This window comes from Ovis aries, chromosome 6, assembly GCF_016772045.2.
Source record: "Ovis aries strain OAR_USU_Benz2616 breed Rambouillet chromosome 6, ARS-UI_Ramb_v3.0, whole genome shotgun sequence".
Classification (NCBI taxonomy): Eukaryota; Metazoa; Chordata; class Mammalia; order Artiodactyla; family Bovidae; genus Ovis; species Ovis aries.
Window position 1 is genome coordinate 95702690 of NC_056059.1, and position 21157 is coordinate 95723846.

Genomic DNA, 21157 nt, shown 5'->3' on the forward strand with positions numbered 1-21157 from the left:
GGATGGAGGTGGAGGATGATTTCAGGATGATTCAAGCTCATTACATTTATTATACACTTCATTTCTATTATTATTACATTGTGATATTAATGAAATAATTGTACAACTCACCATAATGCAGAATCAGTGGGAGCCCTGAGCTCGTTTTCCTGCAACCAGACAATCCTATCTGGGGGTGATGGGATACAGTGACACTTGAAGTGTGTTGCTTATGTCCAGTCTACTCCATAACTTCATGTTGGTTGCATCTCATGGTCCATGGTCCAGAGGGTTGGGGACCCCTGCTCTAGAGAAACAGAACCAATAGGATCTATCTATTTATATAGGAATTGGTTCATGTGATTATGGAGGCTGAGAAGTCTCAGGATCTGTTATCTGCAATTTGGAGAAACAGGAAAGCCAATGGTACAATTCAATCTAAGTCCAAAGGTCTAAAATCAGGAGCACTGATGTATGAGGGCAGGGAAGGATAGATGACCCGTCTCAAAGAGAGAGAGGGAATTTACCCTCCATCTCTTGCTACTCTATGGGCCCTTGGTGGATTGAATGATGCCACCTACACTGGAGAAGGTGATCTTCTTTACTCAGTCTGCCCATTCAAACATTAATCTTGCCTGGAAACATGCTAACAAACACATTTTTAGAAATAATTTTTTAACCAGTCATCTGTGATCCCTTAGTTGACATGTAAAATTAACCATCACAGCTGGGTTTTCTCTGTTTCCTTTTCAGCCCAATTTCCCAGTTGGCTGCATTTAAGGCTGAAGCACTGTTCACGCTGTAAATGATATTGTGGAGAACACTATTCTTCCACCAGAACTTCACAGACCTCTGTACGCTTTCTTTAGGAAGGCTCTAGTGGGAGAAGAGGAGTAAGGCAAAGTCTTCTGTAAGAACACATAGAACATGGGTACACTCAGGAATAATCTACTTAATAATAATTACAGACTATGGGGGAAGAAGGGGAGAGAATATGTATAAGACATGGTTAGTTTAATTGATACAGTTAATTGAATGAATGAAACAAATTGCCAACCATTTCCTTACTTTCTTTGCTGGTACAGGCCAGCTCTCCAAAGTCTTTTAACAACATTCCAGTGTAGGGTAGAAGGAGTTGATGAATTATTTCAATTCAGAGGTAACCAAAACTTTAAACTCTCCTACTAGATTTAAGGGGTTTCCCTGATAGCTCAGTTGGTAAAGAATCTGCCTGCAATTCAGGAGACCCTGGTTTGATTCCTGGGTCAGGAAGATCCCCTGGAGAAGGGATAGGCTACCTACTCCAGTATTCTTGGGCTTCCCTTGTGGCTCAGCTGGTAAAGAATCTGCCTGCAGTCCAGGAGACCTGGGTTCAATCCCTGGGTTGGGATCCCCTGGAGAAGAAAGGCTCTCCACTCCAGTACTGGGCATGACTGAGTGACTTCACTATATTTAAATCTTGTTTTCAACTTGACTTTCTCAAAATAAATCACACTTCCTAATACAGCTTCTATCAATCTACTGATATAGAAACCCAGTTCTCTTTTAAGACTTATTTTTCTTTCTTATAGTGAGTTATTTCCAAATTAAAAGAAAGAGGGAGAAAAATATGACTGTTTTAAATACAAATGTGACAAAAAACAAGACAAAGAGAAATATTTATAGTAAGATGTAGAAAGTTGCCTCTTAAATTGCTTCTAAGGCACTATCCAAATTTAAGCTTTTATAATCACATAAAACTCACTGGTTGTAAACATGGTGATTGACCAGCTGCTATATTACTTATAATCTTAGTCAGTTTTTGAAAATCTCACTGAAATGGAAAACCATAGTAATAGCCCTCAAAGGAACTGACCTTAAGACGTGCTTCAATATTTCGGTGATAAGCCACACGTTCAAATAGTGAGGTATTCATTCAGACAGCGTGTGATCTTTTCTCTGAGAGAGCTAAGATTCATTTCCCACATATCTTGAGTGGGAGAAATGAGAACACTATTGTTATCAACAACAACAAAATGAGTGGATGGCTGAATTCTACAAAAGATGGTCTGTTTTGTCTTCAAAATACAGTAGAGGGCAAAGGAAAGGGCGCTTTAGGAAAAATGACACATATTTTTAGCAGAAATTATGACCACTCATGTCATCCAATAAAAAATATGTCTCATCTACATAATGGCTTCATGCTTACTATTGTGCTAATTGAACTATGTACTTTTGATGCATTCTCTATTCATGTGAAAGTGTGGGTAACAAGTGATAAAAGTCAACAGTCACGGCAATTGGACACACTGAAAATCTTTCTTCCATGACTCTGAGTCAGTCTCCTCAGTGGATTACTAAACACATTCCAGAAATCTCATAAGTTACTACTGGTCTAAAAATGGATATAATTAAAGATGAGTAAACCTACCGCAGAGCTTGATGTAATCTTTTAGGGTAATTAACCCAAACTATTTACAATGGATTTTTATTCCACTTTTCTAAAGATTGCATATATGTTATTACAAGTTCATATATCTTTCCATTACAAAAGCAACTCCCCCCCACACCCCCCACCGCCCCAACATAGTCACACAAAGCAGAGGTATCTGCATTGTAACAGTTTTAGAGGACATAAATCCAGTAACCATGGTTGTAAGTTTGATCACAGCCAGACCAAGATCTGGGGATACAACATGAATTTCATCACATCAGAGATTTACCAGTATATATCTCTAGGTTTGGGAGTAGTATGATTTGGATTGATAATTTCCAATGAGATATTGTTACTGGGAGCAGCTGACTCCATATTGGATCTGTTGCTTTTACTTTAACATTTCTCCCTGTTGCTTTTGTTCGCTAAAAGGATACTGTTTGCACATAATGACCTGCCTTGGGAAGCTCTGAAACCTCTGCCTAAAGGTTAAACCACTATGTCTTTGTTCAGGATCCTGTCCACCTGTGGACGGTTACAGGAAGGAAAAAATTAACACATTCTCTCCCCAAAGCTAGCCACTCAAGGAGATATTTGTAAGATAAATGGCCTTTAAAAAATTTTACCTCCTCACCTCCCCCCACTCTCTGTTCTGTAAAAGAACCTGGCATCCAGACCCTGATAAGATGATTATTTTGAGATATTAGTCTGCCATCTTCTCAGTTAGCTCAATTAATTGACCTGTCAGGCAGTGAGCAAAGGGAGCTTGGACTCAGGAAAAAATATGCTTGTCTCAACTAAGTAGCTTTTATTGCCATGCCACCAAGTTGCTTTACATAGTGGGGGAAAGGTGACTCTTTTCCTAAAATTCTCTCTTTTAACATCTGATGAAGTGTTATTAAATTCTAGAAAATAAGGCTCCTTTTCTTGCCGTCTGTTATGCCCAGAGTCCGAGTCCCCAAAACTGAGAGAATAAGACATCCACAGCAATGCAAAAGCATGAAGGGGTTTATTGCTAGCTAGGGCTCAAGTCTCATCCAGCACAGTGGAGTCTCGCTGAGAGCCCTGAGCTCTGAATCACATCTACTTTTATACAGACGGTTCTTTGTTCCTGTAATAGCATAGCTGATTGGTTAAACCATACGCGTGCGCGGGACCTTTAACCTCGCATCCCTATCCGGATTGGCTCAGGTCTGGCGCGGGCGGGGGTGGGGGGGGCGCTACGGGGATTTTTTCTGATTGGTCAAGCTACACGGCCTGCGGGAGTTCCCAGTGCCTCAGCTTTCCTAGAGGCTAAACCTCAGGCCTAGCCTGCCCCTTAGAGCCTGTCCTGGCTTCAGTTTGGTCCTAACACTGTCTAGTAGTTTTCTCTTAACTCAAAATCTAACTTTCCGTAGTAAGGCTTTCCATTCTATGTGGATTCACTAAAACACCTATGAAATAAGGCCATTTCTGAATAATTAGCTCCGTCTTTTTCTTCATAATTGACCATTACTTCTTACAGTCCAGCTACAGTGCTCAGGGCTTTCACCCTATCTCTTTAGCCCTCATAATCACCGTATGGGGTGTGTAATTTCCCCCTTTTTGGGTTGATGAAACTGAGGCTGAGGGATTAAATCTTCCAGGATCACAAGGCAAAGTTGAGAGTCAAATCAGGTTTGTTTTTTGCCCCTGTCTTCCCCAAGTTTTAGCTTAAACAGTGTGTTCATCCTTGAAATTCTGTTACATATTACATCATTCAAAACCTAAATGCTTCCCTCTATTGAGAGTTATAGGGGATGGGTTGGGGTGTCTAGGGCTTAGAAAAGAAGAGCAAATGGTCAGATGTAAATTTGACTTCCTGACTCTGCACATTAGAAGTTTGTGAGTCCATGTACTGGTATATAGAAGAGACGTAACAAAATGAGAAGTAACAAAAATGAGTGATTGGATAAGGATTACAGATATTGAATGACATGTACATCACCTTGTATATCTGGAGATGCCCACTGATCTTTTAGGGTATCGGATCCTTTTTTTAACTTGTCCATTCTGATTTTTGGTGAATGACACACCATTTTTCTTTCTGTAGTTACACCTAGATATCAGGGATTAATGTCATCTTTAATTTTTTAAGTTTTACATCAAAGAACCAAAAACAAATGGTAGGAATCAATTGTCGTAAAACTCAGGACCTGCATCCTGTTTTTGTGATACCTTTGTCTCATTAAAGTGTGACCTGATTGTAGCTGAGGAGTCGTTGAGAATATTTCCCTTTTTCTTAGCTGTCAAAATTCAGTTGATACATCACAGATCCCTACAGCTATGTAGGGAACTCTTCCCTTAATTCCATTCGCTTCATTTCTAAGCATCTGTAATAGTCACGGCTGGGTTCAGTGAGAGTTCTGCTTGCCATGAGTGTGAGATCATGCCCTAAGTAATTATAGTGAGTGTGCAGTGAAAATATGTGGTGAGTATAATGTCAGGAAATCATGCAAATTTTATCATCAGTGAAGTGGTGGCTGGTGGAGAACTTGTCAGTATTCGCAACTTGAGGCTTCTAATTACCCTGATTTACTTGTAGCTCCATTCATAACCTTGCCGCTGTGTTGTTCCTGACAGTACTTTTGCATTTTGCAGGAAAGGGATAATACCACGTAAATAATTTAAAAACAATAAATCATTTAGAGTGGCTTTAAACCAAAACCTAATGCAGTAGCTGGCTGAGGACTTGCTACACTTGACAGATAGCTGGCATGCAGAATTCATCTATGCATCATAAGTATTTACTTTAAAAATTCCCCAATCCAAATCAGGCAGGTTGAAGAAAAAATAAGACCTAATCCTCCTCCGTCCTGAAGAGTCCATTTTACCTTCTTGAGGCAAAATGGGAAAGAGAGAAATTAAGTTCTGTATAGGATAGTAGTTCTACTTGAAACACAGATTTGCTGAGTTATGCTTGGTAAATGACTAATTAAGGCTGAGTCTACCAACAGAGCTGGCTGAGTGTTAGAAGAGTTACACAGACACGCCTGTGGCAGCACCCCACCCCTCCCTACCCCCCATTTCATCCCTCCTTCTCCTCCCCTGCCCCCACTATAGGGAAAGACTGGAAAGACTGGGAGCAGGAGGAGAGAACTAGCTGATACCTAACTAACTCCCAGCTACTTGCAGGGGAAGTGGACACTCTTTCTCTTTGGTTATTTCTATTCACAAAAGACAAAGCAGATAATGAAAAGCAGAAACCCATCGAGAAAAGCTTCAACTCAAGAAAAAAGGTAGGACTCCTTCCATTATGCCGGAGGGAGTGCTGTGTCTGCCAGCTGCCTTTGGACAATTGAGTTCCTACTGGGTGCCAAGCATGTCATTATCTCTTTTAATCCTCTCAACAATTTTCTGAGGTAGGTATGATTATCCCCTTTTATAGATAAGGAAAAAACCTGAGTTAGATTAAGTAATTCCCTGAGATCACCAGCTAGGGAAGTGACTTTCAGAATTAAGTCTGAATCTGTCTGACTCAGGCAGCGTTTTCCCTCCATCCCTTGCTTTGTAGTCTCCATCCCTCCCTACAAGCCCCATTTCTTGCCTCAGTTCAATTCAGTCCCTCAGTCTTGTCTGACTCTTTGCGACCCCATGCATTGCTACGCCAGGCCTCCCTGTCCATCACTAACTCCCGGAGTTCACTCAAACTCACGTCCATCGAGTCGGTGATATCATCCAGCCATCTCATCCTCTGTCATCCCGTTCTCCTCCTGCCCCCAATCCCTCCCAGCATCAGAGCTTTTTTCCAATGAGTCAGCTCTTCGCATGAGGTGGCCAAAGTACTGGAGTTTCAGCTTTAGTATCATTCCTTCTAAAGAAATCTCAGGGCTGATCTCCTTCAGAATGGACTGGTTGGATCTCCTTGCAATCCAAGGGACACTCAAGAGTCTTCTCCAGCACCACAGTTCAAAAGCATCAATTCTTCGGCGCTCAGCTTTCTCCACAGTCCAACTCTCACATCCATACATGACCACTGGAAAAACCATAGCCTTGACTAGACAGACCTTTGTTGGCAAACTAATGTCTCTGCTTTTGAATATGCTATCTAAGGTGGTCATAACTTTGCTTCCAAGGAGTAAGTGTCTTTTAATTTAATGGCTGCAGTCACCATCTGCCGTGATTTTGGAGCCCCCAAAAATAAAGTCTGACACTGTTTCCACTGTTTCCCCATGTATTTCCCATGAAGTGATGGGACCAGATGCCATGATCTTCGTTTTCTGAATGTTGAGCTTTAAGCCAACTTTTTCACTCTCCACTTTCACTTTCATCAAGAGGCTTTTTAGTCCCTCTTCACTTTCTGCCATAGGGTGGTGTCATCTGCTTATCTGAGGTGATTGATATTTCTCCCAGCAATCTTGATTCCAGCTTGTGCTTCTTCCAGCCCAGGCTTTCTCATGATGTACTCTGCATATAAGTTAAATAAGCAGGGTGACAATATATAGCCTGACGTACTCCTTTTCCTATTTGGAACCAGTCTGTTGTTCCATGTCCAGTTCTAACTGTTGATTCCTGACCTGCATACAGATTTCTCAAGAGGCAGGTTAGGTGGTCTGGTACGCCCATCTCTTTCAGAATTTTCCACAGTTTATTGTGATACACACAGTCAAAGGCTTTGGCATAGTCAATAAAGCAGAAATAGATGTTTTTCTGGAACTCTCTTGCTTTTTCAATGATCCAGCAGACGTTGGCAATTTGATCTCTGGTTCCTCAGCCTTTCCTAAAACCAGATTGAACATCGGGAAGTTCATGCTTCATGTATTACTGAAGCCTGGCTTGGAGAATTTTGAACATTACTTTACTAGTGTGTGAGATGAGTGCAATTGTGCGGTAGTTTGAGCATTCTTGGGGCTTCCCTGGTAGCTCAGACAGTAAAGCTTCTGCCTACAATGCGGGAGACCTGGGTTCAATCCCTGGGTTGGGAAGATCCCCTGGAGAAGGAAATGGCAACCCACTCCAGTATTCTTGCCTGGAAAATCCCATGGACTGTAGCCTACCAGGTCGCAAAGAGTCAGACACGACTGAGCGACTTCACTTTCACTTTGAGCATTCTTTGGCATTGCCTTTCTTTGGGATTGGAATGAAAATGGACCTTTTCTAGTCCTGTGGCCACTGATGAGTTTTCCAAATTTGCTGGCATAGGCTGCACGGGCACAGGAAGGCTGAGAGGAGCTACTCCACGTTCAAGGTCAGGCGGGGCAGCGGTGAGGAGCTATCCCTCGTCCAAGGTTAGGAGCAGCGGGTGTGCTTTGCTGGAGCAGACCTGAAGAGATACCCCAAGGTAAGAAAAACCCAAGTAAGACAGTAGGTGTTGCGAGAGAACATCAGAGGGCAGACACACTGAAACCATAATCACAGAAAACTAGTCAGTCTAATCACACGGACCACAGCCTTGTCTAACTCAATGAAACTAAGCCATGCTGTGTGGGGCCACCAAGTCAGGCTTTCTCTAAAACACTGTACTTCCAAAAGACTTGTGGCTGCCAAGGGGGAGTGGAGTGGGGGAGGGAAGGATTGGGAGTTTGAGGTTAGCAGATGCAAATTGTTATATATAGAATGGATAAAGAATAAAGTCCTACTCTATAGCAAAGGGGACTATACTCAATATCTTATAATAACTTATAATGGAAATAATCTGAAAAAGAATATAATAATCTAAAAAAGAATATATATGTGAGAGTTGGACCATAAAGAGAGCTGAGAGCCAAAGAATTGATGCTTTTGAACTATGGTGTTGGAGAAGAGTCTTGAAAGTCTCTTGGACAGCAAGGAGATCAAACCAGTCAATCCTAAAGGAAGTCAATCCTGAATATTCATTGGAAGGAGTGATGCTGAAGCTGAAACTCCGATACTCTGGCCACCTGATGTGAAGAACTTACTTACTGGAAAAGACCCTGATGCTGGGAAAGATTGAAGGCAGGAGGAGAAGGTGACAACAGAGGATGAGATGGTTGGATGGCATCACTGACTCAATGGACATGAGTTTGAGTTTGCTCCAGGAGTTGGTGATGGACAGGGAAGCCTGGTGTGCTGCAGTCCACGGGGTCGCAAAGAGTCAGACATGACTGAGTGACTGAACTGAACTGAACTGAGGTATATATGCATATACACCCACATACATAGGGTAGGCCAAAAAAGTTGAAGTTCATTTGGATTTTTCAGTAAGATATGGGAAAACTCAAATGAACTTTCTGGCCAGCCCAATATATATCTGAATCACTTTGCTGTACAGCAAAAGTTAACATAACATTGTAAATCAACCAGCCCTGGGTATTCTTTGGAAGGAATGATGCTAAAACTGAAGCTCCAGTACTTTGGCCACCTCATGCGAAGAGTTGACTCATTGGAAAAGACTCTGATGCTGGGAGGGATTGAGGGTAGGAGGAGAAGGGGACGACAGAGGATGAGGTGGCTGGATGGCATCACAGACTCGATGGACATGAGTTTGGGTGAACTCCAGGAGTTGGTGATGGACAGGGAGACCTGGCATGCTGTGATTCATGGGGTCACAAAGAGTCGGACACGACTGAGCAACGGAAATGAACTGAAGTGAACGGAATAATTAAAAAAAAAAATAAAGCATCCCTCTTCCACGCCTCCAGAAAGGGTCCACTAGATTATTTTGTGAGCACCCCACAATAGGGCACACACATAGATTGCTTGAAACAGATGACTTCTGTTTTTGTTCTATACATTGCTACTTCCTGTCCCCCTGCCTCTACAAATAATCTCCCCAAGTTCCCAGCTATCCTGTTTTCTCATTAGGTGTTTCTCTTGGGGGAGACCTCACTAGACCTGTTAAAATGCCTTTTTTCTTCTTCTGAAATACCAGCAGTTAAATATTTATTTCTTTAGATTAATGATTTTCAAACGTTTGTCTGCATAAAAATTACCTGGAGCACTTGCTAAAACACAGATTGCCATCTTGTGAATTAAAAATGTGTAATACTTTGGCTCCTAGTAGACACTCAATAAATGTTATTTCCTTTTTTAGTCTACATTTTAAATTATCCTCATATCTTCCCAATGTGAGGTTTACCCTGATGTTCCCCAGTCTTTGAATATCAGTTTCCTATTAATGAACAACAGGTTTCTTTTATTAATGTATTTAGAAAAAGGAAAATGAAGGGTATTTCTGCCCACTTATTTGTATTGCAAAAAGAAGCAAAATCTAGCTGGCCTCCAGAGACAGTGTGGTGTAACTACAGCTGTGCTGCCTTTATGGAAAAAGATCACGTCTTTAGAAGGTTACTCTGTTCAAAGTTATTCGACGTGTTTTGAGGGAAAGAGGGCTGCTCTTTAAGAACTGAAAGTAAATGGCAGAGTCTAGCTGATGAAATGTGCTAGAACCTCTCTAAAGCTATGGAGAGGGACGCACATTTGATAGAAGTTAGGGACTGACCAGAAGGGGCCTTGGCAGTTAGTTGTCAAAAAATCTTGCCTTTCATGGGGAAAGATCAGTAAGGAAGAAGGAAACTGGTGAGCTTTATCAACTGCTCAGAGTAGTAGTTCTTTTTTTTCTTTTAAAACTTAATTTTACTTGTTGTTTGTTTATTTATTTATATATTATTGGTTGTTCTGGGTCTTTGTTGCTGCTCAGGCAGGCTTTTCTCTAGTTGAGACGAGGCAGGGGGCTACTCTTCATTGCGGTGTGTGGGCTTCTCATTGAGATGACTTCTTTTGTTGCTAAGCACAGGCTCTAGGAGCATGGGTTTCAATAGCTGTGGAGTACAGGCTTAGTTGTTCCGAGGCATGTGGGATTTTTCCAGACCAGGGATCGAACCTGTGTCCCCTATATTAGCAGGCAAATTCCCATCCACTGTACCACCAGGGAAGGCCCTGGAGCAGTAATTCTTTCAGTGTGTCCCCCAGACCAGCAGCAATAGCATCTCCGGTGAAATATGAATTCTCTAGTTTCACCCCAGACCTAACAGAAGTAGAACCCTGGGCAAGGGCCCAGATCTGTGTTTTAGCAAGTCCTTCAGGGGATCCTGCTGAACAGGAACATTTTAGAACAGTCTTACAACAATTTTCCTAAAAAAAGACACAAAAGTGTAGATACTGCACTGACCTAAGATATGAGCTGTGACTCTGGTGTGTTATCTCCAGAGGAGTCTTCCATAATGACACTTTAAAACTAGAGCAGGAGAAAGTTCCAGGTGATTCTCAACCCTGGCTGCACATTTGAGTCACTTGGGTCCCTTTGAAAAATACTACCAACCATTTTGGGCTACATCCTAGCAATTTCATTTTCCTTGAGGTGGGCACTAAGCTTTCATAGTTTTAAGGCTTGCTCAGATGCCTGTAATGTGGTGGCCTGGGTTAAGAATATCTGTTGTAGAGACTCGAAGTTTGGAATTTAGGATACCATAAGAAAAAGTTACTGATATTTCGTTAAAGCATAACTTAAGTACTGCATGATAACAGCTACCAGTTAGCTGAGTTATCAGAGCTCCTGTCACAGTTAGGAGATGGTCTAGGAGTGGGAAATGGCAACCCATTCCAGCATTCTTGCCTGGAAAATTTCATGGACAGGGGAGCCCAGCAGGCTAGAGTCCATAGGGTTGCAAACAGTTGGACACAACTGAAGCAACTGTGTATGAGCATCACACATGCTAGAGTGCAAGGCCATTGCCACTGTTCTAGTTAGCAGCCTTTGCAGACTGCTGGCCACATGCACAAGTAGAATTGTGTGCCTTGAATTGAGCCCACTGCCTTTTTTACAACTATGCCCTGTGTGAAGGGAAAGTAGTAAGACTCATGGAAAAAGCTTGGTCTCGGAGAAAGAAAATCTGCACAGGAGTGCCGGGTTCACCACTAGCAAGATCTACAGTGAGGTCATATATAACTTGAGTGCTCTGCACCTGTGTCCTGATCTGTACTACTCAGTAGGCTTCCTGCAGCTCTAAAATAAAATCTTTACTCATACTGTGGCTTCCCTGATGGCTCAGTGGGTGAAGAATCTGCCTGCAATGCAGGAGACACAAGAGACACTGGTTTGATCCCTGGGTTGGGAAGATCCCCTGGAGGTAAAAATGGCAACCCACTCCAGTATTCTTGCCTGGGAAATCCCATGGACAGAGGAGCCTGGCAGGCTACAGTCCAAAGAGTCATAAAGAGTCAGATACAACTGAGATTAGCTTCTTTAGTTTCATGCAAAGTGGACAACTGCACATTTGTCTGTTCAGAGACAACATGGTCTGAGGCATCACAGATCTCTAGCCTTGAGTCTTACTCCTTTGACTTTTTATTAAAGCAAAACTTTCCCCTTTGGATAAATAAGATGGATGCATGGATGCATGCTAAGCTGCTTTAGTCATGTCCAATTCTTTGTGATCCAACAGATAGTAGCCCTCCAGGCTCCCTTGTCCATGGGATTTTTCAGGCACGAAGAACCCACTAGAGTGGGTTGCTGTGCCCTCTAGGGGATCTTCCTGTCCCAGGGATTGAACCCGAGTCTCTTATACATCTCTTGCATTGTAGGCAGGTTCTTTACCCTAGTGCTACCTGGGAAGCCCATTAAGATGAATGCTCTAAGGGAAATACAGAAACTGCTGAAATTAAGTTCACACTGTGAACTGAGAGTGTTCATTTTACCTCCTTCAACTGTAAAATCAGTTGAAAGCAATCCATTCAGGTACCTGTACTATCAAGTTTTTGTAAAAAGAATGGAATTGATTCTAGAAAGTAAGAAGCTTCTCTGGCTGCCTTTTTAAAACAAGCTACTATTAGATCTGCTTAAATTTCATTTCATGATTCTTTTTGTTTATGAAGCCAACTTATAAGCTGAGAAAGGCTTGGACATTCCGTCCTCTCATAAATGATGTTCCAGATAATATACTATTCTGAGAGGTACCATATGAAGCGTCTCATATAATTATCATGGTCCATTCATTATGCTTGGTTTCAACTGACGTATTTGGAAACCATACAAGGATCAGATTCTAAATGGAGTACTGAGGCAGGACATAGACATGACCTCTATCTTTATTGTTCACATACTCTATCCTTCTTACATGTTAATATTGTAAATCTTATTTCTTCAGTAGCAGAAAGTAATTCTTTTCCCATCTCTCACTCGCTCTCTCACCCTCCCCTCCCCTTTTCATTCTAATTCTAACATATCTCCAAGTATTATTAACTCTGCAAAATTCACTTAAGATGTTCATGTAAACATTTATTTATTTGGCTGCAACGGGTCTTAGTGTCAGCATGTGGGATCTTCAGTCTTTGTTGCGGCATGCGTGGTTATATATGATGGTTATATATGCGGCACTCAAGTTATATATGATCTCATTGTAGATCTTGCTAGTGGTGAACCCGGCACTCCTGTGCAGATTTTCTTTCTCTGAGACCAAGCTTTTTCCATGAGTCTTACTACTTTCCCTTCACACAGGGCATAGTTGTAAAAAGGGCACGTAGCACACGGGATCTAATTCCCTGACCAGGGATGGAATCTGGGTCCTCAGCATTGGGAGTGCAGAGTCTTAGCCACCATACCACCAGGAAAATCCCAAAGTTCATGTAACCTTTAAGTTTTTCCAAGTCATAGGTCAATTGATAAATGCCAATTTTCATTCATGTACTTTTGACAAGCTTCAAAATACATATGTCGGTATGGATATATATATGTGTCTGCACATGTGCGCGTGCACACACACACACACACACACACACAAGCACATTTGCAGCCTTATTAGCAAAACCATTCCCTTCTCTTTACCCAAACCATGGTCTTGAAGGCAGGCACATGGGCCAAGGCGAAAGGCTGAACCAGGAAGTATGAACTGGAGGAAATGAGACCTCTCCTAGTTAAGATGCACAGCACTTTCTAACTAGTATGATAGATTGTTAGCACAGAAGATAGAGATGAATGTGCTGGATATCAACAAAACTCTAAGCAGTGCCTAGTTGCATCTCTTCCATATAGGTCTAGGAAGCTTATGAAAAATATTTTTTAGTTACAACAGCTATTTAAAATCATATATTGAAACATGATGACTTTAGACGCATAGCTTTGAATTGCTGTACCACAAAAGGTTAGAAACATTATAAGACCCTCAATCACTTTGCTCTCAATTAAAATATATTACAGAAAAATTATGTACTAATTGTCAATAACCAAAATTGTTTAAAATGTTATGAATTACATTAAAAATTTTTTACCCATACTCTAGCCATGTGAGAACTTAGTTTCCCAACAAGGGATTGAACCCATGCCCCTGCATCGAAAGGCAGGCTCTTAACCACTGAATCACTGGGGAAATCTCATGAATTACATTTTTATCTCATCCTTTTCAATTTCATATATATTTATAACACATACATTATATATGATATGTATTACATATTCATCTTTCATGTTTATAAAGGAAGGTCAGCTATATAGGGGACAACCTATAGTAGAAAATTAGTAGCAAAAAGGACTGCAGGTGAATGAATTGGAGTATTGAGTTCATCCACAAAGGCAACTACAGTTTTTTTTTTTTTAAATATCAAAACAGATGAAAAAAATAACAATCCAAAACCTCCACAAATCTTATTGAGGACTTAGAAGAAGGTGATTGCTTTAATTTAGCAAAAATGATGTAAACTGTATATCGTGTTCTCCAACTATGAGCTGTGAAATGTTTCTGATACATATTAAGAGTTTGACAAGTAGAGTTACTTTGATGGCATAATTTGCATAGTACCTATGAGAATTGGGGAATTAGATGCTGAGACTTTCCATAATCCATTTTATATCCACTAATGATCAATCATACCTCCTGTTTTCTCTTCCATCATATCTGGATGTAAACAAAGTTTCAGGTGAGAGAAATTTCAAGCTGAAAAACAAAAGGGTGGATAAATAGGTAGATAGATGTACAGGTAGATGAGTCCAATCATTCCAGCCCCACCGCTTGCCTTACGTTTTAAAATCAACCCTATTAATAAAAGAGTATTTGAACCCAACCCCCAAATTTTATATCTTTATAAATTACACAAAGTACTATTGTACCAATATATTATTATCAATAATATGTATCAAAACAGAGTAAATATTTTTATACTGGTTTCTAGCATATTTAAGGGGACTATTTTTTGTACTATTGAGTTTTTAAATCTACCTTATCATTTCTCCCTGTCTTTCATCAAGTATGAGATGTAGTTTTTGTTCAGTAGACACATTTTGAACTCCTACTATTTCCACATACAATACTAAGATCTCTGCTGCTGCATCGCTTCAGTCGTGTCCGACTCTGCGACCCCAGAGATGGCAGCCCACCAGGTTTCCCTGTCCCTGGGATTCTCCAGGCAAGAATGCTGGAGTGGGTTGCCATTTCCTTTTCCAATGCATGAAAGTGAAAAGTCAAAGTGAAATCGCTCAGTCGTGTCTGACTCCTCGCAACCCTATGGACTGCAGCCTACCAGGCTCCTCCATCCATTGGATTTTCCAGGCAAGAGTATTGGAGTGGGGTGCCATTGCCTTCTCCAACTAAGATCTCTAGGTGATAAATATTTGAAATAGGCTTGTCATATCTATCTATTGTGTGCCCAGTATCTCTGGAAAAGGTGCATCTTGGACATAATATAATAGCAGCTGTTGAATAAATGTAGTCATATGGTACAATGCAGGCTGTGGTTTGCTATTTGCTAGTCCTCCATCTAGGGAATACTGTCTTCCTGGAAGTAAGGGAGATAATAAAGTGAATGCTAAGGTAGAAAAGTTGGAAAATTATGTACAAAAGTGTTAGTCATTCAGTTGTGTCTGACTCTTTGTGACCTGGACTGGACTATAGCCCACCAGGCTCCTCTGTCCATGGAATTCTCCAGGCAAGAACACTGGAGTGGGTTGCCATTCCCTTATCCAGGGAATGGATATATGGATATATAATGGATATATATATGTACTTTATATGTAAATATATATGCTTTTATACAGCATATGTGGTACATATATATGTTATTTATCTTGTAAATTTAAAGTTTCAGTAATATTAATAGTAGACAGTATCAGTGTATATAAGAGGAAATAATAGGATACTCTTGTTAGCTCTCAATGCTCATTAAAATAAATGAGTATAAGACAAATTATTAGCTAAGATTTTCAGATAAGTACATTAAGAAAGAAATATAATTCAAAGTCTGAGAACTTACCATGTGCCAAACATTGTGCTAATTTTTTGATGTGTATTTTCTCATTTCATCTTTTATGATAATTCATAAGCTAAGTGGTTCTATTACTTTCAGTTTACAAAGAAGAGATTTTGTGATTTACCCAATATGACAGCCACAAAAGGGTAGATCCGAGATTAAAATTCAGATTATCCTGGTAAATAGCTAAGGCTCTAGAGCCAATGCTAGACTGATTTTCCTACCTCTTTACTAACAGGGATGCGCCAGTGTTTTCACTGAGATTAAAATCAACAGTATTTAAATACAGTTTATGGGGGCATGTTCGGATAAGTTACTTGTAAGTAAGCATTCTTGCGGTTTGTTTTGTTATGAATTAATGATAACTTAGGCTGTCAACTCTGCCAAACTTTAATATATGTTCAATAACTGTATTTATAATCATTAAAGCTTGGTCTTAAAAAAATGTCTGAGTGGCAACGGTCAAAATTATGAAATATAACCAGCCAGACTAGAAGACTAATTACTTAAACCATCCCTGTGATTATATATATTTCATTTATAGACACACATAATGTGAAAACATCTCAGAACAGAGGTGAAGTTCTATCACAGATTAATCTGTTTCCTTCTGAGGAGGGATTTCAAGCTCATCCTAAATCAGGATCTTTCTCAGTGTGTCACTCTCCTAACTTCCAGATAAAACTCCTTAAGAGATATTTTCTCAGAGCAACATCATGGCCATATTCCTTATAATATACCTTGATTGTGGGGTAACCCCACCTCCTGGGGTCAGGAAGTTGCCCCTAAACCCAGCGCCCTCTTTGGTAACATACTAACCCCTCAGCTGAGCTCCTTAGTGAGTGCCTCAGAAACATAATTATATGAAGACAGCCATATGGGGATGATAGATGCATTTTGGACAGAGACAGAGAGACATGTTGAAAGCCTCACAGTGTTCCCAGAATCAGTTATATAATTCTTGACTAATTTTTTTTATTGCTTTGCTATCAGTCTTGTGCCAAATTCTGGTGGTAGTTTTTGTTTGTTTGTTTTTTAATTCAGTGTGTTACAAAGTGATTGAAGGGGTGGTTTTCTAGGTAGAGGAAAAATTAGCCATAAGTGGCAGCTGTGTTTTGTGATGAGGCAGGGGCACATACATCAAAACTTTCATTGGCCTTTTGTGGACTGATGCTCTATTCTCTCATTTATATTACTACAAACTTACTGCCATAGTGATGGGGCATTGCTCTTCTGTATTTTTTTTTAAGAGATTAGTATTTATTTACGTATATGTTTTTGGCTGGGCTGGGTCTTCATTGCTGCGAGGGCTTTTCGCTGGCTGCAGCAAGTGGGGGCTACTCTCTAATTAACCATTCAAGGGCTTCTCATTGCCCTGGCTTTTTTTGTTGCAGAGCACGGGCCCTAGGGCACGCGGGCTTCAGTAGCTGTGCCATGGGGACCCGGTAGTCATGGCTCCTGGGCTCTAGAGCACAGGATCATTAGTTGTAGTGCACAGGCTTAGTTGCTCCGGGGCGCGTGGGATCTTCCCAAGTCAGGGATCGAACCTGGGTCTCCTGCATTGGTAGGCAGATTCTTTACCACTGAGCTACCAGGGAAGCCCGGCTCTTCTGTCCTTCTGATTGCCGTGTAAACCCTATTCTAAAGAAATTTGTCCTGAATATTTACATTTCGGAGACCATCCAGGTTGGAGACAACCAAGGTTTTGGGGCAAGTGACTGAGTTTTAATATATAAGACTACTCTTAAGGGTCTAGTCTCCACAGTAAGCCAAGGGAGTAAGAAGTGGGGGAAGGTTACAGGAAAGGATTTATGTGACCTTCAGACGATTTTTCTAATAGAATACTAGCAAAAATTAGAAAGCAATTCTAAGGCGATCTTTCTGAGTCTCTATCATTGTGAAGTAAATTTTATTATAAGCATTCTGTGTTTTTATGTCTCTTAAATACATGATAAAATAATTATAATGATAATGACATGTAATTAAAATGAATTTTCATTTCATTCTATCAAATATTGAAATAAAACTTATTTATTTGAAAAAAAAAGAAATTTGTCTTATTTTACTGAATCACATACTACTGGCCTTGGGATTGTTTAGCCTAATTCTTTTGTCATAAATGGTAATAACATTTTTATTTTTTTGCAGAAAGGTGACGGTTTTACTGTGGGGAAGTAAAGCAGTCAAAGGAAACAATTGTCCAAGCATATATTAAAGAACAGAAACCAAAAAGGGAAGAAATATTTTATCAGAGAATCACAAATTAGTGAAAAGTGCATGCGTGCATGCTCAGTCCCTCAATCGTGTCTAACTCTTTGCAACCCTATGGACTTAGCCCGCCAGATTCCTCTGTCCCTGAGATTCCCCAGGCAAGAATACTGGACTTGGTTGCCATTTTCTACTCCAGGGGATCTTCTAGACCAGGGACTGAACCCATGTCTCCTGCTTTGACAGGCAGAGTGTTTACCACTGTGCCACCTGGGAAGTCCATTAGTGAAAATAGATTTGATAAAACAGAAAAATCTATGTATAAATTCTTACATCTGGACTTATTACATTCATTGATTTCATTTAAGGTCAAAATGTAATAAATGATTATTTTAAAAGCATTACTAAGAAGTAAAACTTTCTCTATTCGAGATAATATGTATTATATATAGAAAATAATAAGGAATCAACTAAAACTTCCAGTTGAAGAAATGGACAAAATCAGCTGGGTTGTGGCATATAAGATAAACACATAAAAATATATATACTGTATGTACATATAAGAGTATATATTCTAGACTCTCGAAGTGAACAATCTAAAAACAGAATCTGAAACACTTTGATTATAAATAACATCAAAAGAATACAACGCGGGCTACAGTCCATAGGGTTGTAAAGAGTCAGACATGACTGAGTGACTAACACTATCTTCATTTTATTGATAAGATGGCAATATTTTCCATACTGATCTATAGATTCGACAGTCCCTAGCAGATTCCCAGTTGGCTTTTTTTGTAGAAATTGACATGCTGATCCTAAAATGTATATAGAACTTTAAAGTACCCCAAATCACCAAAACAATTTTGAAAAAGAAAAATTGGAGAATTACACCTAATTTCAAAGCTTACTACTACAAAGCAGCAGTTACTAAGACAGCATAGTATTGGCATAGGATAGACATATAGATTCCATAGAAAAAGATCCAATATATCTATGGTCAAATGATTTCAATAAAGATGCCAAGACCATTCAATGAGGAAAGAAGTGTCTTTTTGACAAATGTCAGTAGGACAACTGAATATCCATCCACCTTAAAAAGAAAAGTTGGACTACTACTGAATACTCCATGTGAAAATTAACTGGAAATGTGTTTAGTAGAAAATATAAAACTATACAATTCTTAAAAAAATAGGGGTAAGTCTTCATGACCTGGATTTAGCAATGATTTCTTAGTTGTTGTTGGATGGAAATGTAAAATGGTGCAGCCACTTTGGAAACTTTGGAAAGTGTGGCAGTTCCTTAAAAAGTTAAACATGGAGTTACTATATGATCCAATAATTCTAATTCCAGGTATATATTAAAAAGAAATGAAAACATATTTATACAAAGACAGACACATTCATTTTCACAGCAGTATTATTCATAATAGCCAAAGCATAAAAACAACCCAAATGTCCATCAGCTAATGAATGGATAAACAAAATGTGATCTATCCATAAAATGGGATGTTATTCTCAAAAATAAGTATGAAGCAGAGATACATGCTATAACATAGATGAACTAGATGCTAAGAGAGAAAGTCAATCACAAAATAGCATGAATTTTGAGATTCCATTTACATAAATTGTTCAGAATAGGCAAATCTATAGAGACAGAAAATAAATCAGTGGTTGCCTAGAACTGGGGGTGGGAATCTGACTGGCTGGAGATGATAACTAAAGGGTACAGGGTATCTTCGGGGAGTGAGAAAATGTTGTGAAACTAATTGTGTTAATTGGTGGCACAACTCTTTGAATATACTAGAAACCATTGAGTCATACACTCTAAATTTGTGAATTGTATGGTATGTGAATTATATCTCAACAAAGCTGTGCCCAAAACAGCATTATTTCTGAGGCAGCAGTCACACACTTTTGATGTAAATATCCAGCCCGTTCAACATGGGTTTTCCAGTTATACCTGTGCAAAATAAGGAAACATTTTTGAAGAGAACTTTGGTTTGTATGGAAAAACATCCAATGTACTTCAAAAGTATGGATTCATTTAAACTTTGGTATGTCACGAGCTTATTAGCATTGTGAAGTTAATGGTTGTAAAGGTCAAGGGATGTGAAATAGGAGAACAAATTCTTTAGACTTTTTTTTTTTTAACAGGTGCACCATATCCAGAGAAACAGTTGGCGTAACCCTTACATCCATCTTTTTTGTTGATATCTCAGCAGAAAATACTATTTTCAGAAAGTATTGTCCTGCCAATGAGTTATACATTTGCAACCTATCATTCTTGCCCAGCTATGAAAATAGTCCTAGGGCACAGCACCAGAATCCTGAAGAGCTGGTGCAAGAGCCAATTCTGTTTGTTTCTTGCCTTTCTTTTGCCTCTGAGCCTTTCTACTTAATAAATCTGAAAAATGTATTAGTCACAGTGGTTTTGACTCTAAGCTAAAGCTCTAAGTGAGCTGTTGCACTTCTGAACTAAAATTTCCCCGCTCTTTGCCATCTTTCACCCTGTGCTTTTCCAGACCTAAAATGTCAAAGTATCAGGCAGATGGAATTACATTTGGAACGTTGGTTTGGTAGGGAATAACTCCATGCTTTTAGCAGATCTGTAATTGTAGTATTTTTAAAAACAGTAGACTGTTAATAAAGGACTCGTTGAAACCAGTTCTGTCTCAAGTAACTATTGTGTTTAGATAAAATATTTAGTACTATGAAATAAAATCAGTACTGGCCATTTGCTAAGGTATCTAGAAAGCTACTGTAGGCTAGACTTTGGTCTAGCAAACCTTTAGAAGAACAGGTTTTAGGTAGATTGGAAATACTTCAGTACTTTTTTGGAGGGGGGCGGGGTACATCTTGGCTAAAGAAACTAAAACACTTCTAACCTTATTTCAGCAGAACATTCGAGTAGCTTCCTTTCTGTCATGGCCTTGTGCCCATGAAGCATCAGGCAAAGACATTCTGTTATACCTCTGAAATGACTGGCATTATGTTTCCTTTACCTATTGAGCTTAGTCGCTCAGTCACGGCCAACTCTTTGTGACCTGATAGACTATAGCCTGCCAGGCTCCTCTGTCCATGGGATTCTCCAGGCAAGAATACGGAGTGGGTAGCTTATCCCCTCTCCAGGGGATCTTCCCCACACAGGAATCCAACCAGGGTCTCCTGAGTTGCAGGCAGATTCTTTACCAGCTGAGCTTTTTACAAAATTGTATTTCTGTGATTGGGAGTGCATTTTTTTTTTCCTTATTGAATTTTGGACCTTCGTGACTACAATTATGTCTCATTGCATTGCTGACTCTGGCTAGGGAAAATGTGAGGATGAAACAGAGCCAAAACAACTGACCAGGAGGTAGGAGTCCTTCTGGCTTCTAACACCGGCTCTGTCACTATCTCTGCCTTT